We start from the raw sequence: 19944 nt of genomic DNA, 5'->3' as shown, positions 1-19944 counted from the left end.
GACCATGGCAATAGGCCACCATAGTTTGGGGTCTACGATATTATAAACAGGTTTTGGTGACATTTATTGAGTTACCTTCATTTTAATATGTGCTACACGCACATATGAGATTTTCTTCAAATTGAATCTTGTGTCAGCCATAAGTGCAGCTGTCAAATTATTTTCAGTGTAAACACTGAACTCACTTGGCAAATTATTTTATTTGCCGAGTGAGATGTTGATCCAAATTAACAGAAGATTATGTTTCAAACACTGGAGGTGATGAACAGTTTTTAGGTCACAAAACCGAGTGCCACTGGTCTCATGGATATTTTTTTAAATAATTAAATTCTTTAATACACAATTATGCAAAAGTCTTGAGTGACCCCCTCATTCCTTTTATATTTTGATTCCAAGGAGCCAGATTTTTGTCATGGCCAGCCAAGGCATTTCAGGTTTCTAGACTCTAAAGTATGACCTTAAGACCAACAGCTTTGCAGTTTTAAAAGGTTTATTAACAAGTATGCTCAGGAAACAGCAGCAGGAACTTGTGGCCAGTGGAAAACTGGAGCTCAGGTTTGCACCTCCAGAGAACAGGTCTGTCAGAGAGGAGAGGCAGATTAGCCAGAGTGATTTGAGAAGGTGAGGGATTGGATGTGAATTGGTTTCAGCACTTACTTGAGAGATACAGGATGATGGCCACGGGGGAAGCAACTGGTCGACGCTCCTCAGGTGGGTGATAATGGTGGAGGGTGGACAGGCAGATGAGTCAACCAGGTGAGTATTAAACAGCTTCTTCAAGAGTGCGATGGACCATCAGTGTGGTGACAGGTGAGTTTTCCACTGGGAGTGAACGAGCTTCAGGGAACCCAGAGAGGCTTCTGGAGAACAGAGAAATAGGAACTTAAACACGGAATCTTCTGGAACACACAGGAAACATTGGGAAGCCTAATCACAACAACCACTGACAACAATCTGGCAGAGTGGTAGCTGGAGCTGGTCCTTATATAGTAGCAGGTCAATGAGTAGATGGTTTTTGCACTTATTTTCAATCCAGTCCTTGCACCAGACTATTTTCAGAGATTTTCTTGTTGTTCGTTTGTTTTTTTGTTTTTTAAATTGTTAAGCCACTGATCAACTATAAGAATAAAAAATGTACTTAAGTCAAGGGTTGAACCAGTGTTGTGTCTACACATAACAGACAACTTAGCAAAGAACCAATTTTAAATAGTATTTTTAGACACTTTGTTACTAGCAGCCTGTTGGAAAGACACATCATTTGTTCCCATTTCTTGAGCTTAATCAATGAAAAATGCCAGAGATAACACAGTTTGACAGGCATAAAATAGATTTTTTTTTCACTGACAAAGTGATTCCCAAGGAGCTATTAGTTGAAAACTTAGTACTGTACATCTCAGCATGGTGTGCAGTGTGTACTTAAAAACTTGGTGTAAACTGGACAAGTGGAAGACAAAAGAGGAAGTAGCAGGCCTTAAAACCTATCTACAGCAGATGAACAAACAGTGTCTGAAAGTCATATTCTTAAGAAATAGGAAAAAAAAAACATCAAAGACCTGACACAAAGACTCAGCGTAAGAGTGGCTGTCAAGAAGCCATTCTTAAGGATGGGAAATGGGGAGTAAGGCTGAGGTATGCCAAATTACAGAAGCCACGGACTGATCAGTGGCAACAGGCCTGATGGTTCAAAGTGTCAGTAAATGGGGGAGGTATAACTGTCACGGTGAGGGCCTGTGTGCGGAGGGAGAGGACCCAAGTGCAGGACTGATGCAGACTTAAACTAAAACTTGTTTTATTGCAGGGACTCGAAAAATACAAAATACAAAAACCCGAAATGTCAACCAGGGCAAGAAACAAACTAGAAGCCTGGGAGAAAACAAAAAGAAAACTCTAAGCGAAAACACAAAGCTAAGGGGAAAACTCGGGGAAACAATGACGACGACGCGACAACGAACAAAGGAAGACTCAGGGCTTAAATACACACAAGGGGATTAGGGCAAGTGGAAACAACAGGGGACGACAGGTGAACCAAATGAACCTAATGACAAAGGGGAAGCAAAGCACAGGGAACACGAGACTGTCAAAATAAAACAGGAGACGCAGACCTAATACTGAAAACTTGACAAAGAGAACATGCACAAAAACAACAAGGGAAACTAAACATCATACTCAAACAACAACTATAAGAAACACTGAGAAACATAACCAAAAAAGTATAACAAAGAAAGCTACACAAAAGAAACTCAAAGCACTGGGCCACCGGCCCAGGACCATGACAATAACAGTGAGAGTCTGCAGTAAAACACAGTGGAGGTTCTGTCATGGTTTGGTGGCTGCATTTTAGCCATTGCTGTTGGGGATCTTCTCAAAATTGTTGGCTTTATAAATGCAGAAAAATACCGTCAGATTTTGATCCAGAATGCAATATCATCTGGAATGATCCTAAGCACATTGTTAATGCAGTAAAATCATACCTGGATAGAAAAACATAATGGAGCACTATTAGTCATGGATTGGCCTCCCCAGTGGTTAGTGGTTAGATACTGACACAAACTGTGTTTAGCCATATATACTGTATTTCTGTTTGTTTGCATGTTTCAATAAATTGCTGCACCCATTTCCCATTTTCATAACAAAATATAAAGAAAATGAGGGGTGGCTCAAGAATTTTGCAGAGAAAAATATAACATTCTGCACAATTTAAACAACATAAATTGTTCTTACTGCTGTACTGTATTAAAGCCAATTAAACTGTGGGTTTGGTTGGTGCTTGGGGTTTTAGTATCTTAATATGATTTCTAAAACACCTCCTTTCAATGTGAAAACACAGCAGCTCCGATCCAACTAATTTTGGATGTCCAAGCTCTTTAAACTTTTTCTAAAGGTGAGCATAAGAGGAAACTTTTTAATTTTAAACAATTTTTTTTTTTTTGTCCCTACCCAAAGTGCAGCCATAGAGTTGGAACGTGTCTGACAGGTAAATAAAAGCTTTTACTCTGGCTCAGATTTGCTTTACTGCTGATGCCAGTAAACCTCTAAATCTCATGTTCTGTTTTTCTTTCACTCAGGAGCAAAACTCCAACAAATTTTCCCCAATCCAAAGAGATCAAGCTACTATTTTTCAGCAGGGAAGCATATTACACAAACTTGGAAGTACTGACCAAGTAGTAACTGCTGGGGCTGTAAAGTAAGCCATTGTGGAGTGCCGAAAACTTCAGTTTCTCCAATGGCCGATATTGCTCAGTCCCCACAGACTTCCATGTTAAAATACCCAACTAAACATATTTAAAAATAATCTTTATAGCCAGGTACAAAATGTGTTTTTTGTCTCTATTGATAGCTTCACCCAGGTGGCTGCTTTGGCTGTAGGTGTTTGCTTGGCCTCATCTCCACTGAAAATAATTACGCTCTGAATCATACTCATATTTTTTTGCACTGGCCTATTTTTTCAATATGTTTGGGGTTTTCAGTGAAAGTGGACACTGAATAAACATGATAGCACAGCTAGTTATGAAGGAAAATTACGGGGATGATTCTATCCTGATATCTATATTTAAACCATATTTATGATCAAGTCGAAAAGGTTAAAAAGTTTTAAGATTAAGGAAAATTATTTTAGTAAAGGTAACAAACTTTTTTGTAGTTATTTGTCATGTTTATAGGTACCCTGTGAACAAAGTGTTTATATTTACATTGTGTGTATTCTTGAGGTCTTGCAATTGTGTTGGACACTTTCTCAGAGAGTAAAATATTCTTCCTCCTTTTTATTATTAAATAATAAATAAAAATGCCCCCCCCCTGCTGCCCTATTAAATTAATTCAGATAATTCACTCCTATTAATTCAGAAATTCCTTGTGGTACCTTTTAATGTTGAGTAAAAGCTCTAAAAATAAAGTTTCAAAGGTACATATTTTGTTGAGGGTCTGCTCTATTGTCGTGCTGCTTGCTTTTGTCAGAATAGTGCCATAATTCACAAAGGCAATACCTTGTATGTCTGTTTGAGGTTTCTTTAGTGGACATAGTTGATGTCTATCCTTGAGAGTTTTTTTATTTTTTTATTTATTATTTTATATTAAATGTGGGCACTTGGTTTTTCATTTCCTCACCTCATTGTTGGGAATGATAATTCAACCGGAATAACTTTGTGTCAATCCAGGCATTTCTCCTACTGATAGTCACAAAACTTTGGCTACGCAGGAGCAATAATTTAACTTCTTGAACCTTGGATGCCTGAAATATCTCCTCCCACTCCATACAAGGCTACTTGGATCACCATGGATCAGTGCGCAAATACAGACTGTTCAAAGCAGTAGTAGAATGGCAATTTTGCGCTTGGTTTTAGTCATTTACCCTCACTTTGCGAGGAAAGTTACCAGGGTCAGACCTTACTTTACTCAGATGTGTCTGCAGCCTTGATTGAATGAATCATATGCCACAGTGAGTCACATCTCACAAGTGATGCAGTGATGATTATTGTAGCCTATTATTATATTTCTGATCATATATTCATGCTGTATTTCTTTGCAAGCTACTAAAGGAGGTTTTGGACTAAAGGCAATATTTTTTTGCTTAGCAAATACTACATGAAAAGGACACAATTACCTTATTACAAAAAACAATAAATAAATTATGTAGCAAATTTCTGTTATCTGATCATCCCCAGAGAGTGCAAACTATGTCAAGTCTTCCCAGACAAATCTCCATGTCATTTCCATCTTCATAAAACAGGAGTGCATAAATACTCCTGTTATTCTTATCAGAGGCTGTGTGCCACATTATGATTGGCTGATAGCTGATGACTCATTTCAACAGGCTGGTGTGGGGCTGGCAAAGGAGGGGAGGGTGGGTGGTGGTGAAAAGGGGGGGAGCAGGAGGTGGGAGTAAAGCCTTCTCCCACCGCATGTTCGCTTATGTGCAGTGCTGTTGTACAGCATGCCGTTTCACGCAAAAACACACAACATAAATACTTGCAAACGGAGTCAACTTAATCTATACACTTACATTGTTTTTTCTGCTCATCTCTCCAGCCGTGGTTGCCTGTAGCCATACTTGAGGAGAGACATAGAGCCGGAAGGAGAGAGAGAGAGAGGGAGAAGGAGACTTGTGTTGATCAGAGAGTCTGCAGCCCCCCAGCCTTCCCTCTGTTGCTGCTACAGTACGTGTGAAAGGAAGAGAGGGAGCAGAGCTGCTGTTTGTCTCTGAGACTCGGAAGGAAGAGCAGAGCGCTGTGAGCTGTGCAGTGCAGAGCAGAGCCAGTCAGTCTTCTGGTATGTGTCCAGTGTGAGCAACTCACTCGAGTCCCTGCGCACTTCTGTCTGAGCTGCCTCGCACCCCAGGACTCTGAAACCAGCCACACAAACAGGTGAGTCTCAACAGCTTCATGATGAAATACTCGACTTACTAAATACTACACTTGACATGTCCATATGACTATTATGATTTCCACTGGTCAGTGAATGTTTAGCTGTTGTGATTAAAATAATGTATGCATGCTCCTATTTTTATTATATCAGTATTATTGTAGGATTTGCAGAAAGGATGTCATAAATGCTAAAAGTTCTTAAGAAATGAGGTGCATCGCCTTTCATTTTGTGTGTATTGATGTGACAGGTGTGGGTCTCTTTACATATAGGTTCGCACTCATGTTAGTTTGAAGGCTTGTTTACCTCTTCGCTGACAGGTGAGAAAGACCACTGGGACTTGGGGAAAGGAGTAAATGCATTTGATTTCATCCCCCTTTCCCCATGTGTAAACCCATGTGTCCCTGTAAGAGCGAGTGGGTGGAGTGGAAACTGTTTCTGCCACTGCTCTCTCAGTGTAGTTTTTTAGAAACAGGAAAAAAAACAAGATGAAGACAGTGCCATCTCAGAAGCCGTGCTTTAGGCAGACTACAGTATACGATGGAATGCAGATTGTGCCTCTGTTCCAGCCTGCAGTTAGTCTTTGTGGACACAGTAGTTTATCGACAACTGTCAGGAATATCTGCGGGAGTTTACACTTCAGATTTATCCTGTTTTTCTTGAGCTTAGTAGAGCCTTTTGTCTCAACTGCGCAAGAGAACGACTGCATCCATCCCTAATTATTGTAGCATTGGCACATTGTGATCACTGTAGTATAAGACTGTAACAATATTCTCATTTTAACGTCTAATCTGTTACATAATAAGGTTCTCAGCATACGGCTTGGTTTCAAAAATAGAGTTGACATCAAATCAAAGATCTCTCTAATGAGCCAGATTATGCACGGCTTTTTTTCTGTAATATTATATGCAGCGCACAATCTGTTCCCATTTCAAGTTCCCATTTCAAACGATACATTTTATTGCTCATATGTCCACTTTTCTACTATGTAAATAAAAGTGATGTCATAGGGTTAGTGTATCATATCAGTGTTAATTTCTCTAATTGTTTTGCCCTGACTGAGCCCAAACTTCATTATTCATACTGTGATGCAAAGCTGGGTTCTTCTTTAGTACGTTCTCCTCCATATTGGTGTGTAACACTCTTCACTTGTACTGCATCCTGGGATGTAATTATATGTAATGGCAGCTCATGAATGTTTACTGCAGGGAATCAGCAGGTTGGTCTAGAATTATTTCCCCCATTGCAGAACTTGTTGAATGGATTTCAATTCTTTTGAAGTTTGTCTTTGAACTGTCTTACTCTGACCAACTTCAAGCCTGTATGAGTTGCTTAAAGAGAGGACAGAGAAATACAAGCCTTTGAATAGAAGCATATGGCTGAATGAGATTTCACAGAGACACATTGTCAGTGTTTAGATGGTTTAAACCCCTGAGCCATGACCGTGATCTGGGCTGCCACTGACAGTGAAAATTCCCCTCGGTGTCTGCTGCTGTTGTTTGCCTCCAACTGTCAATCTGTCACTGCTGTGATGTTGAAGAAACAACCCCTGTTCCCTATTGACCCTGCCACCTCTTTTTATTACCCAACCCCCAATATATATATATGTACCCACATTCATCCATCCACCCATCTGTCTATCCATCCATCCATCCATCCATCCATGTTTCTCCCACCAGGTTTGAAATTGTCTCTTCACTTTTACCGTGCGCCTCCCTCCACCCCTCTCCGCTCTGGTCGCCACAGAAACGGCTGATTCAGGAAGGGTGGGCGGGTGTCTCAGAGCTCTTGCTGCTCTGCCCCATGCGGCGCTTTCACAGTACATTTCTGCTTCTGTGCTGCTTTTATGGCCCTGATATGCTGACAGTTCAGGTGGCTCAGTCAGATGTTATACAATTGTATCAGCTACACAAAGCCTGTTTGTTCAGTTCCCTCAAAGGACATGTTCAGAATTTAGAGTTGCATTGCCATTCATGTTCAGTTTTTAGTCTAACAATGGATCGCAGGAAGCCTCTTGATTGCCCGCTGACAAATCACTAATGCTGGCAGATTTCTTTTTTAAAGGTTTAGTTGTTAAATTTGTGCAGGCATTGTTTGTGATTGTGAAGTGAGTGGCTGTCTTTTTATGGTCTTATAATTAAGTGATCCGGGGAGACTGCAGTCCTATTTTATGACACCTGGGTCAGAGTCACACTGTGTGTGTGTTTAGAGACTATACTGAGGTGATTAATAATGTAATATACCATGACTGAGTCATTAAATAATAGATATGCTATGACCTTTCTCTTACATAAGGTTGATAAAACAGAATAAGAGTGATGGAGTGAGGGATTGCCATGAGTAGGTAGAACTACAGACTTTTTTTTTCTGGTATTAATTATTAGCTTTTTTTTTTTTTTTTTTTCTTTTTTACACGTCTTGCAGTTGACCTCCCACTTACACGCCAAATAAAAGATTCGCTTCTGTAATTACGGCTTTTTGTTTTGTGGTTTTGACCATTTTTGTTACATTTTTCTAGATAACTCTGGTTGCCATGGTGATAATTTGTACAGTAGCTTAAAACGCCGCCCTTCAGAAAAAAAGCTTCTAAACAGGAAATGAAACCAGTGTTTTTACTGCAGTCAATTCCAAGCAGGACCCCATGAGTTCATCCTGCTGTGCCTGATTAAATTAAAATGGGAATTGTATTCACTTAGGAGATAATGGTGGAGAGCAGGTTCGCAAAAATCAAGTTTTTACATTCTCTGTGCAAGCATATTATTGATTACTGAGCCAGAGTCTTTCTGTAGCATATCGCTGACAAATTAGCTGCTGAAAAAAAAGTTGCTTGCAGTTAATATTTTGCTTTTCAAACATGAACAAGAGCAGAGTTTTGTCCTTAATTTACTCCTTAATCTGATTCTTATAACACTAGTTGGTCAGATAATGTATAAATTCATGCAGGTTGAAGTGTTTTTTCCACCCTGCAGTGTTCAGCTGTTACAGTCAGTGGTGACGCAGCCCGAGACTCATACAGCACACTGCAGAGCCGTCACGAGACACAGCCAGAACAAAGAGCACACACTGTCATCTAAGAGAAGAACTCAACATAGAAGCAGCCTGTTGAGCATCAAAGTGTGACATACAATATAGTAGGACACCATGTGCTGAGACCTAACTGGCTCATTTTGCTACCTTGTGGCACTGAAGGTCTCAGGTGGGACACTGTTTGATCACTGTTGAATATATTGTTGCTCGTCATTCTCCTGCATAAACACGAGCCATAAATGTACATGCAGGAGTTCACGGGTGATGAAACAGTGGTATTAGGCGCATTAATCACACGTGTCTCCACCGTGGTTTACCAAGCTCATAATTAAACCAGAACTGTAGATTTACAAACAGACTCAAACACCTGACTTTTTATTGGCAAATAATAGAAATGTTCTGAAAAGAAACATGTAGGTCAACTCCTAAATAAAATCAGTAAAATGAGAATTTTTTTTGCTGTATACAAATGAATTCATAAACAGATAAGGAAAATACAGTTAATTGACCAACCTAGTCCAAGGCTACACACTACCAAACATACAAGTGATGCTTCAGATTTTCCCTACAACATATAAAACCAGTGACTATACATGACAAGGAAGTGAGTCCTGAGTGCCTGCAACAACCACTCACTGCTCCAGTAGCTAGAGGATACAAAGCAAAGTTTAAAATCCTGGTTTGACTTCAGGGGTGACACAGCTTTTTAACTATCCCAATTTAGAGTTGTGAAGAGTTCGTGTGACCAACAGTGAAAAATTTGTCTAGAAAGAGCTCCATTAAAAGGAAAAACAGAATGCACCTTACAAGAAAAGAGACAGTTGGCAAACATCAACCTTATTTATCATATCAATAAAGAAGTATGACTGTGATAATTTAAGTAAAACCAAGCTTACATACAGTGAGTGTACCTGTGAGCCAGCAATAATCACAGACTCCTTGGCTAGAACAAGTGTTGTTCATAAAATTACTCCCAATAAAAGCTGTAAAAATCAGGTGATAGTTTATATTTTTCTTGAGAAAAATAAATACCAGAAACAATAATGAGTCGGACCCACTAACAGACCTCTATAGCTGTTCAGATTTTTTTAACACATCTCTAAGCCACACTTTTGCACTAGATGACATTTATTTACCAGCCATTTTATTAGGTACACCTGTTCAAATGCTTGTTAACACAACTATCTAATGAACCAATCACATGGTAGCAACTCAGTGCATTTAGGCACGTAGACGTGGCCAAGGCAGCCAGCTCAATTTTAAACCGAGCATTAGAATGGGGAATAGGGCGCCGGGGTGGCTCAGTGATAGAGCAGGTGACCACATACATGCCGCGAGGCAAAGAACTGGCAGTGCAGGTTCGATTCCCAGCCTGTGCCCTTTGCTGCATGTCTTCTCTCACTTTCCTGTCATAACCTAAAAGCCACCATGGCCAAAAAAAAGAAGAATGGGGAATAAAGCTGATTTAAGTGACTCTGAATGTGGCATTGTTGTTGGTGTCAGACATGCTGGTCTGACTATTTCAGAAGCTGCGAATCTGCTTGGATTTTCCTGCATGACCATCTCTAGGGTTTACAGAGAAAATATTCAGTAAGCAGCAGTTCTCTGGGCCAGAGGTCAGAGGAGAATGGCCAGACAGTAATGCAAATATCCACTTACTACAACCAAAGTATGCAGAAGAGCATCTCTGAATGTCGAACCATGGAGAGATGGGCCACAGCAGATGGGCTCACAGAAGACCAAATCTTGTGCCACGCCTGCCAGCTAAGAACAGGAAACTGAGGCTACAGTTCACATGGATCACCAAAATTGGACAATGATACCTGGTCTTATGAGTCCCAATTTCTGCTGCAACATTCAGATGGTAGGGTCAGAATTTGGCATAAACAACAGGAAAGCATGGATCCATCCTACTTTGTATCAACAGTTCAGGCTGGTAGTGATATAACAGTGTGGGGGATATTTTTCTGGCACACTTTGGGCCCCTTAGTATCAACTAAGCATTGCTTACTGTAAATGCTATCTGAGTATTGTTACTAACCACGTCCATCCCTTTACCACACTGTACCCATTTTCTGACGGCTGCTTCCAGTAGGATAATGCACCATGTTACAAACCTCATCTTAAACTGGTTTCTTGAACATAACAATGCATTCCCTGTACTCAGATGACCTCCACAGTTGCCAGATCTCATTCCAATACAGCACCGTTGGGATGTGGTGGAACAGGGAGAGTCACATCTTGGATGTGCAGCTGACAAATTTGCAGCAACTGTGTGCTATGATGTCAAAAGAGTTCAACCTGTATGAGCAAGTTGTACCAAATTAAATATCCAGTGAGTCTATACAGCCATGTCTGACAAAAAGACAGGAGGCTGAGCTGGAAGTGGCAGAGCTGAAGATGTTGAGATTTTCATTTGGAGTGACCAGGATGGACAAGATTAGAAATGAGTACATCAGAGGAAGAGCTCAGGTTGAGATGGTTCCAACATGTGCAGAGGAGGGATTATGGACATATTGAATAAAGGGTGTTGAAGATGGAGCTGCCAGGCAGGAGGAAAAGAGGAAGACCAGAGAATCTTCATGTGAAGGAGAACATGCAGTTGGAGTGACAGAGGAGAATGCTAGAGATATGGTGAGATGGCGGCAGATGTTCCACTGTGGTGACCCCTAAAGGAAGCAGCTGGAAAGAGAAGAAGAAGGGGCAATGATGATGTAGTAGAACATCTTTAAACTAAATCCAAAAGATAATCTTGGCAAATAAAAAATAAGCCTGTTTTCACTACCTACCTGCTAAAAGGAGAATGTGTTGAGAGGAAATCAGGTGAATCGTGCTCCTTATAATATCTGACTTGCAGAAAAATGATCTGATTTCCATGTGGAATGAAAGGTGAATATTTACCCTCAAACTGGTCGTTAATCAAGCTCCTCTGGCTGCCTGCTGTCTGATGACTAATGTTCTCCCAAGCTCCATATTACAGCACTTTAATTGGTTAGAATAAACCAATCATTAACTTGCTCATTAAAGCTTATTGTAGTGCTGAGACCAATGTGAATGGATCAGGTCAAACTTCTGTAATTGTTCCCAAAGGTTCATTGTGGTCCTGTTTGCCCCAGTTACTCAACACCACCATCCTGTCTCACTTTGGTTCTTTAAAGATTCCTTAGCACTTAGTGTCACGGTGTTCCTGTACTAACTCCGCTGTTCTGGCCAAAACTTCCCATCTGTACCCACTCTTCCTACCATCTGCTCTTCTGTTCTCCTATTGGCCAGTTGTGATGCTTCTAGTTCATACGGCCCCCGCACATTTTTGTTGGACGAAAAGAAATAAGGAGGTGGACTAAGAGAATAGACAAGGAGGACACAGAGGCATAAAGATTTGTATGGCTTGGGGTTTAAGTTCAATTCGCCACAGCGTGTTTCTTCAGTGTGGTGTCACTGTGCAGCTCAGCAGTTTCCATCCCGTCGCTGTGCATCCCAGAAACTGCTGACTGGCATACGATAGGGATCACTAAGAGAACAACATGCAGTTTATGCTTAGTCAGAGAAAGGCTGTTTCCCTGAAATTAATAGTTACAGAGAGAATCAGGGACAAACAGAGGCTGCAGTCGTAGTGCAGGTATATGGATTACTGCCCAAGGAGAGTGACAGCATGATGTAAATGCTGCTGCTGGTGTTACTGTTGTTGATTGCGGTGCTAGTTTGGCCTAACTGACTGATGGATATGAGAAAAGTTGACTCGAGGGGAATCATCTGTGGCTCTGCTGTGCCCTGAGGTTTAATACTCACTCTATCCTCATACTAATGGCATCATTATTGGGCTTCTGAAATAGCCTTTTCATACTCCTGAAAATGCCTTTGCACACGCACACACACACACACACACACACACACACACACACACACACACACACACACACACACACACACACACACACACACACACACACACACACACAGCACATTTTAATATGCAAAATATCTCAGATGCCCATAAAATGCAAATGAAAGCATATTTAATCAGGCAGTGTGATAAGTTTATCCATTCATGGCTTTATGATTATACAGGACATAAGACTATTTGAAGTACATTAAAATTAATGCTTAGCTTAAAGTTACTCCATTAATTTTACAGTATTTACAAGTGAATTTTGTTAACACTACAAAATGTATAAAAAGTCAGGTTTACACAGCCACATTTCATTTTTGTCATAATATATTTCAGACAACATAATGTATTATTGCAAGTGGTCTCATATTTTAACATACACAACAGATGGCTTTATTGTGTTATATACACTCATCGGGCACTTTATGACGTTTCATCTGCTCATTAACACAAATATCTAATCAGCCAATCACATGGCAGCAACGCATTAGGCATATAGTGAGCAGCAGTTCTCTGGGCAGAAATGCCTTCATGATGACAGAGGTCAGAGAAGAATGGTCAGATACGTTGAGTTGATGCAGAATTTCACCTCTGAATATGCAACATGTCAAACCTTCAAGCAGATGGGCTTCACCAGCAGAAGACCACGCTGAGTGCCACTCCTGTCAGCTAAGAACAGGCTACAGTTTGCACATGATCTCTAAAACTGGACAACAGAGGATTAGAAAAACTTTGTCTGGTCTGATAAGTCTCAGCTTCTGCTGCAACATTCAGATGGTATGGTCAGAATTTGGATCCATCCTGTCTTTTATTAATGGTTCAGGCTGCTGGTGGTGTAATGGTGTGGGGGATATTTTCCAGGGACACTTTGGGCCTCTTAGTATCAACTGAGCATTGCTTAAATGCCACCGCCTATCTGATTACTGTTGCGGACCATGTCCATCCCTTTATGACCACAGTGTACCCATCTTCTGATGCCTGCTTCCAGCAGGATAACACACCATGTCACAAAGCTCAAATCATCTCAATCTGCTTTTTTTTTTTTTTTTTTTTTTTTAACATGAACAGTCACCTGATCTCAATCCAGCAGAGCACCTTTGGGATGTGATGGAATGGGAGATTCACATCATAGATGTACAGCCAACAAAACTGTGTGATGCTATGATGTCAATAGGGACCAAAATCTCTCAGGAATGTTTCCAGCACCTTGTTGAATCTTTGCATGAAGAACTGAGGCAGCTCTGAAGGCAAATGAGGGTTCAACCTGGTATTAGCAAGGTGTACCCGATAAAGTGGCTGACGAGTGTATATATATGAGAGAGGGTGAGATATAAGATCACTTTTTTAATATAATTTATATAGAAACTGAAATGTTGTAGTGAAATGTATAACGTGTCAGTAAACAGTAAATTATATGAAATACATGAAATATTTCAAATATTTTCATTACATTTTTGCATTTTCATATTAATTCTCAGTCAGATCTTTTATTTAATTTTGTTTGAATTCATTTTAATCAATGAGTATCAGACTTAAAGACATGCACAGGATGCACTTCTTACTCCAAGGCCTTCTGGAAGGGTCTGTGCTCTTTTTTGGTATCCAAAGGCGTTATTTTTATACTGATTGGCAGTCCTCAATTGATTCCCAGGTCACAGAGAAGGGAGAAAAACGCATAATGACCAGGCAGGAATCCTATCACCCCAATGCCCTCGATCTAAATCCAGAGACCTTTGCTATTCTGTGTCATCTCTCCTTGCTTCCAATTTCATCTGTCATCTTAAGAAGGATATCTAAATTCAGAATTTTGCTCTATTTTATCTTTTTCACATTCGCATCTGTCTCCTCAAATCTCATTTCATGACCTCATATTATACCCCCATTCAACTCCAATACAACTGAGAATATATAAAAACAGTGTGAACCATATTTCTTCTTATATTTGCATTTTCGTTGAAACAGTCTCTGATTTGGCAAGTGATCTCTTCAACTATTCAATTGGTTGAAGGAGGTTTTCTCAGAAGAGTTTAGTTTCATTCAGTTTCAGCCAGGAGAAGGTGATTATATTGTAGACTATAGCTGCCAGTTTAAGGTAGCTGTTCCAAGCTGTCCTAATGGTCACACCACAGCTCTTTAAGGCTCCACTTTTTAAACAGAGATGTTTGAGATAAATCCTAATCTCAGATATCAGCAATGCTTGCACAGTTGTATAACTTTTAGCATTTTCGCAATCTCATGTTAACACATGTATCATGCCAACAAATTCTGACTTGCCTATAGTTGCTAGAATTCAATAAAATCCATCCCGGGGGCATTTTTTATGCAGCCCAGGGGTTCATCGAAGATATTGGGAAAGCTCTTTTAGGATTTAAATTGATATCCACAAAGCCTGTTGTGTAGGTAAATGTGAACCTATACTGTACAGATCAAGTAGAAAAAGTCAAACAGTATCTGTGCGATGCACTGAACTTTCCATTTTTGTGAAGCTGCAGGGTAATTAGTTCACAGATCAAATCTTTGGTTTCCTACTATGAGCTCTGCATCAAACTAAACAGCTTTGATGACATGAAAACATAATGCATGCAAAGTTGTTTGCTATTATGCCTCCCTTTGTTAAAAAAACAAAAAACAAAACACACAAACTCAAATAGTTCTGACCAACAAATCCTCGCCAAAGCTGCACCGTCTGCCTTTCATGAACCCCCTCATCAAACCAAATAAGATCAGTGTTAATCCACTTGTCTCAGCCCAACAGTGCTTTCTCTACCGGTCCACCCGTTCCCTCAAAGACTCCTGGAAGTCAAGAAGTGTATAGAAAGGTGCTCACAGCCTACATGCTCACTTTATTTTTCTCTCTTTTGATTTACTCTTTCGTTTAGGCTCTTCACTTGTTACTGCAGTTAGTGGACTAGTGGACAAGTCACACACACAACAACGCACATTTGCTAAAGTACTTAAAATGTTACTTTACTTGAGTATTTCCATTTTATACCACTTGCTTTGCCCATAATACATTTTTGAAGATGAAATTAAGGGGTTTAAATGTTTTTGCTTTGTGATCGTTTGCTAAAAAATAATGATCAAATTTTAAAACATTTTATGTGTTAGCGCGTCTACAGATCCAATAATTCTATACTACTCATATATTTTCTGAAAATATCTGTATTTCCATATCAATAACAGCAATGATTATATCTCTGATTTAGCCATTTTCATGAAAAATGAAGGATTTTGAGAACACTTACTGCTTAAAAAGAAGTAAAGTGTCCAAGTACTTTTTTTTTTTTTTTAATTTTGAGGTTTGATTTAAAGTAGTGTTATTTGGTCAAAAACTAATCATACCTCCTTATTTTGACTTCATTCATATTTATTTACTTGCTGTCTCCCACTAAGTCCCCCAAATGTTTCTCTGAGTCCTTCTGCTTGTGTTGTTCTCTTGATGGCAGCTGCTAATATTGGCCCTCTCATCTGGGAGGGGAGATCACAAAGGTAGAGGAGTTACGGGAGTTATTTTGGCTGCAAAGTCCTCCAGAGGACCATCAGGGGAGATTCAGTAACAAGGAAGTAATTGAATTTGAGGTTTCAGCTAATGATTTTTCCAACAGCAGGACGCTCCCCCGTTCTCAGGGCTCGCAGCGTCACGCATGGCCTCCGCAGAGCATTGCTCAGGCAAGCCCTAAATCATCCATTAATGACTTTAGAGAAGCTAAGTACCTCTTACTCTTTAACAGACATGATTTAATGGCACTTGTTAATCCAACAACATACAGAGCTTTCCATTTTGCGTCGCTTTATAGGCTTCACAGAACAGATGTTATAGTAGATTTATTGCCTTTGGTCAAGAACAGCACTCTTAAAAACCAATTAGGCTGTAAAAATCTCAACCAGATCAGGATGTTTTATTATAACGTCACGTTTTAATTTGTTTAACCAATTAGATAATTTCTACTTTGCCACTTGCTCCAAACCTATGGATCTCTAATTACAGTATCTTTGACCAGAGCAGTGGGTGATCATTCTTTATATCTTTATAGTTACAGTTATCATTTTGACACCTCAGATTATACGGTCACGTTAATAGTCGACTTTCACATCTGTAAGAGTATATCAATGGCAAGATAAGTGTAGTCTAAAGCTCTTAAATTTGAAACTTGGCAACTTCAAGGCTGACTGGTCTCCATTTGTAGTTCAGTCAGACATCTCCCCTTGGACTTCTTGTCTCCTCACCTCCATTGTTATAGTTTTTATCCTTTTTATGCTACTCCACATAATCTCCATCTCACTTTCTGCCTTTTCATACACCAGACCTTATTCAGTTCTCTACCCTCTGTTAAGTTGCTTGATATATTTATTTTTCTTTCCATCTGGGAAGTAGCTCTTATCACAAAATGAGGTATCATAATTGTTCCTCTTATTTCACCCTTTGTAAGCCCAACGGATACTCTCTCGCTCTCTCTGTCACTCACTCACTCACACACACACAATTTTTAGTCCCCGGTGCAGTACTGTAACCCATTTAAGTGCAACGTCTTGTTATTGCCCTTCAGCTGCAAAATCACAGCTAATGGCCACCAGGTTTTTCTCATTAGTTAATTATGTTTTGTGATAATGTCTACAGCTTTGAGCTGTTAGCTGAATGGCTTTTAGGCTAATGGTAACTGATCACCTCTGTACACAGACCAAGAATGTCCTGCTTTTCATGCAATGTCACGGCCATCTATTATGACAGTATTCTTTATTTAGCCACACAGACTAGCTGGTGTTTGTCTTATTGTGCAGTATCATATGGCAGTGTGACTAAGGTCATAAGTTAATTAAAAAAAAAAAGGCTTTATCAGAAATAATGCTGGCTGCTGCCAGTCTAAATGTAATCATGCTACTTTTTCTCTCAGCCTGTAGTTCCAGTTTTCCATGAGTGTTTAAGCGATTTGCATTTTCATTGGAGCACCTGTAGCAGCATCAGGCCATCTCACACTGGCTTTATCTTGATCTATTGAGATCTGATAGATTTGTCCCATCTTGTCTGCTTCTTTGTACTGTAACAGTCAATTTATATGTCGTTGTTTGCCTGCATGAGTCATTATGTGACGTCCATTGTTGTGAGTCGCTCCACAAAGCACTGGTTTTCAGAAAGTGCTACAGTATTGACAGAGGGTGTCAAATGAATCATGCCTCCATTGGCTACTTTCTCTACTCTTTTGAATTTGGGTTGGTAACTTTATACATTCAGTTCTGTATTCCCTTTGTGAAAATCCAGGGTCCAGTGGGCAACAAATATTGCCGGTAGTGGATTATTCTGAGTGCACACTGTTCTCTGCTTTTTCTTTACGGCAAAGCGATGCATCTACTTATTTAACGCTCAGCCCAGAACAAACCTCAGTGACTCACTTACTATTTCTTAGAAACCTGTGTCAAAAGACGTGCTGTACCGCTTATACTTAATTAATCTTGCTTCTTTTTTATGGTTGCACTGAGAAAGTGATCCAAAACATTGTAACGCAGACAACTGAGCTCTGGACTGAACATGAAAAGATGACTCTTCATATGGACATCATCACTTTACACACACACATGGAGAGAAGTGAATCCTTCCCATATGGCAGCATCCACACATTCATCAGCCCTGCTGAGTTGGTTTAAAATAAATAAATAAATAAAAATTTGCGGCTAGTCCACTGCCAGTAAAAAGGAGATTATGGAAATATATTGAGATTTTTAACATTATTTCTGGAGGGAGTGATGAGACTGTGAAATTTACACAGTGCACTAATATTGTAGCTAATTAGTTATCAGTCAAAGATGTCAGAAGGGGAAAATGGTTTTCTTTCTTGGCTTTAAACATATTGCATTTTATATATTTTTATCCAGTTAGGGATGCACGAATATTGGCGTTCCATATGTGTGCCGTTGTCAGTGATGGTCGTATCCCAGTGAGCATATTGTAGCTGTAGGTTGCATAATAACACTGGGGTAATTACACAAAGAAAGAAGCAAAGAAGTAACATGAGGAAATTGCTTTTTTAAGGGAACTACAATTAAATCAGTATACTTTCATAGCAAGTTCCTCTCTGGGTTGTATTTATTCTGCAGTGTTGGACCATTTTAGCTGAACTTATTTTTAAAGCCAATAAAGCTGCAGTCCAAATGTGTACGTTTTCATTTAGCTGGGGCCCATTTACTGCCCTCTCTTTTAAGCCTGAAAAACATTAAAAAAAAAAAAAAAACTCTAGAAAGGATGTGGACAGGAGCAAAAGGAGTGAAGATCTGCAAAGGGAAGGGGTTGAGGAGATGGGTCAAAAAAAGTAAAACTTTGACAAAGGTAACCAGTCCCTAACAGTCCTAATTGTCTTAATTATAACCAAACATTTTCCTTGACCTTAAAGCTTTGAAAGATCATAAAAAGAATTGATACTCCAATAAACATTTAACAGTTTAGCATTTTTTGTCTTTTAATTTAAAGAACTTGTTTCAAAGTATTTGAGCGTGAGAATCTGAGAAGCAACACATATTATGTTTTCTTAAGGGAAACTTTGCACATTACTTTGTTTACAGTCAGTGGGAGAAAAGATGCTCGTTTCAGGCATACATGCTCCTAGTTTGTGAACCATTACGCAACTCAAAACTTGCATAATAGCCAATATAACATTACTCTCAACCTTAGGTTCAACTGCAAAATTACATATTGCCTTGACTCAACACTAAAACACAGCAGTGTCTTCCCCATTGCGCTAACCCTGGAATCCATCGTAGTAATGGAGCAATCTGGCAAAACAACAAGCAATTTAAAGGGGTTCAAGCCCTATTCCCTCACACTATCAAGATGGCTCGGGAGTCTGCCCGACCTCTGATGCTGCACTGAAGCTTTCAGTGCTTTTATTGCAAAAATGTTGTTGCATCACAGGAAAATGGCCCAGCTATGTGTGTTCATCTCCTCTCTCCCATGATTTTTCATGTGAAGAGACCAGTGGGAGGACGTGTAAAAGTGCATAGCAACAGACTCTTTCTCTCGTGTTCTCGCTCTCGCTCGTTCTCACATATTCGCACAGGCACATTAACGCACACGCATTCACAGACAAACAAATACACGGCCTCACGGATATAGCACGCATGTACCCTCTACCCCACCAGCAACACAAGGCACTGTGGAATAATAACGGTCCCATATTAAAGAGTACACCCTCAGGCAAATGATGTAAATGGCATCACACACAGGAATTAGCCTCAGTTTATGAATCACCAGCAGCTGTCGAGAGAAAACATGCGCCGCTGCCCGCCCAGCTGCCCTCCTTGCACAGGTCACAGGCTCAGTCTGGAGACTGATTCGCTTTGTGTGTGTGTGTGGGTGTGTGTGTGTGTGTGTGTGTGTGTGTGTGTGTGTGTGTGTGTGTGTGTGTGTGTGTGTGTGTGTGTGTGTGTGTGTGTGTATTGCCACTTCAGATAGAGTCACTGTGCCTGTGGCAGCCTATTGCTCCTCAGCTCTGCCTGACATCATACGCGATCGCAGCTGTCTGTCTGTTCATTTGTTAAAATTCCAACAAATACAAGGACACGGGCAGCATCCATTTCCCCTCCCCGATTTGCCGGATGGTGCCTGTGCAGCGGTGTAGAGTGTGATTCGCCTGTTGAAACCCTGCAATTCTATTTCAGGCCATCCCACACACAGTGGGAGA

General features: G+C 40.1%; 1 protein-coding gene across 1 annotated transcript in view; it reads left to right on the top strand.

Annotated features, from left to right (window-relative positions):
* The first annotated feature begins 5141 nt into the window (after positions 1–5141).
* The window catches only part of LOC115783802 (prickle-like protein 2), a 36943-nt gene continuing 22140 nt past the window's right edge, over positions 5142–19944 (top strand). Inside the window, exon 1 of the mRNA XM_030734803.1 lies at positions 5142–5360. The gene's annotated coding sequence lies outside the window, so the exon portion shown is untranslated. The remainder of the gene's footprint in view (positions 5361–19944) is intronic.

Source organism: Archocentrus centrarchus, chromosome 7 (assembly GCF_007364275.1).
Source record: "Archocentrus centrarchus isolate MPI-CPG fArcCen1 chromosome 7, fArcCen1, whole genome shotgun sequence".
Taxonomy (NCBI): Eukaryota; Metazoa; Chordata; class Actinopteri; order Cichliformes; family Cichlidae; genus Archocentrus; species Archocentrus centrarchus.
Note: the sequence above shows the minus strand (reverse complement) of the source record. Positions and strands in the feature narration are given on the sequence as shown.